This window comes from Solea solea, chromosome 11 (assembly GCF_958295425.1).
Source record: "Solea solea chromosome 11, fSolSol10.1, whole genome shotgun sequence".
Lineage (NCBI taxonomy): Eukaryota > Metazoa > Chordata > Actinopteri > Pleuronectiformes > Soleidae > Solea > Solea solea.
Window position 1 is genome coordinate 6,232,355 of NC_081144.1, and position 1,831 is coordinate 6,234,185.

The 1,831-nt window shown below is 49.8% G+C and overlaps 1 protein-coding gene across 1 annotated transcript in view; it reads left to right on the top strand.

Moving 5' to 3' along the window:
• The first annotated feature begins 1,705 nt into the window (after nt 1-1,705).
• Nucleotides 1,706-1,831, top strand: part of LOC131468561 (semaphorin-3F-like) — a 15,165-nt gene continuing 15,039 nt past the window's right edge. Inside the window, exon 1 of the mRNA XM_058642955.1 lies at nt 1,706-1,831. This exon is cut by the window's right edge and continues 368 nt beyond it. The gene's annotated coding sequence lies outside the window, so the exon portion shown is untranslated.

The window sequence follows — 1,831 nt, forward strand, 5'->3', positions numbered from 1 at the left end:
TTCACATTACCTGTCCTTCAGATGAGGAGATCCTCCCGACAGAGCTCTTTGTGGACTCACAGTGTTTATTTTCTAATCCACACTGTCTGCCTCCGTGATAAAAAAATCCATCCATCACACTGGAGGAGACAGGGCCTCTGCAAAGAAAATGTCCATTCCAAGCGCCTGCCGCTATCTCCTCCTGCAAGTTGAGGCATCAGTGGATGCATGCAGGTCAGATAAGACCACAGGATGGAGGATGGTTCAGAGAGAGAGAGCGAGATGCACGTGACGTAAATAGGTGCTTATGATGCGGTGGGAGTTGGTCAGTGTGTAACAGCGTTCATGGTCAAAGTTTAGAGCACACGGAAACCTGAACTCAGCACACGCTCATGACTCATTTCCTCAGCTGGAAGCAGAGTGATGCCTCCTGTGGGGCGGGAAACAAAGACACATCACTGCCTGTACGTCACAGCTGGACGGTGACCAACTTGAGAGAAGGTCACCGCTTTCAGTTCACACTCGTGTGTGACAGTGAATGGATTCAACCCAAGAATGTGCATTAGGATCCATCCATCCATTCATCCGTTGTTTTATCCTTCACATGAGGGTCACGGGGGCGGCGATAGGTGGGGGACACCCTGGACAGTTTGCCAGTCCATATATCTCACACTTACACCTATGTCTAATTTGCCTAATACCCATATTGAAGATAAAGAACCTGAAGAACTCGGAGAAAACCCACGTATACAAGGGGAGAACATGCAAATTCATGCAAAAAGGCCCTTGTTCCAACTGGGTCGCAAACCCAGGTCTTCTTGCTGCAAAGGCAAGAGTGCAACCACTTCATCAATACCTGGGCGATTGTAGCTCAGTGGTAGAGCGAGTCACCTTGCAACTCAAAGGTTGTGGGTTTGATTCCCGGCTCTGTTGAAGCAAGATAGCCCCCACATTGCTCCTGAAGGCTGTGCCAGCATGTGAATGGGTGTGAAGCAGCTTTGAGTGGTCATCAGGACTAGACCATGTGTGGCCCAAGATATGTTCTGAGAAAGTGTTGAAACTGTGGACTGTGGGTGCCCTCCTAAACACTGACACACTGACTGTGTTTATTTTACTTTACTGTCTTGCAGGCCGGGGCATTTGCTCTGAACACATTCACCGTCCGCCTTTGTGTCCTCAGTGCACCACGCCGCGTCACTGCTCACCACAAAAGGCCAGCAGGAAGAAGAGATGCTCCAGAGGCTGGTTTCATTTCAAGCTCAAGGCTGTGGTTACTGACTGGGTGTCCCTTTGACGTCCAGACCCCCCACCACTCGGCCTGCTTTGTCACTGTTGTCACGGGCGCCGGAGAACAGCCACACAGGAATCTCAGGAATCTTTTTCGCCTGACCTGTCTCTTATGAGGAGCTGAAAAGTAATGGTGACATGGTCCAAGTAACAGACCTCCTCTGCTCCTGATCCTCTTTAAAAGTGAATCTCTGTGGTGCGTGGGAAAAAGAAACATGCATACGCCTCCATATAGGAGTGCAGCTGCCCGTCACTATTCAACTGAATTATTCAGGTTTAATAAAATCTTAACCAAAAGAGAGAGAGAGAGAGAGGGGGAAACAAAACTGTGGAGCAGTGTGCTGAACATAAAGGGTTAATCCTACCCATATGGTGAACCAAGAGGTTTGGTCCAGTGCTGCTGTGGGCCAACAGGAGTGGGAAGGGAAGGCTGGGTGGGGGCAGAACAGAAGGGAGAGGACAGCAGGACACACACACACACACACACACACTCTCCCACACACACCTGCACCTGCTCACTTGATTCACACTCAAAAACACGGACTGTAAAGGATCAATGCTCCAG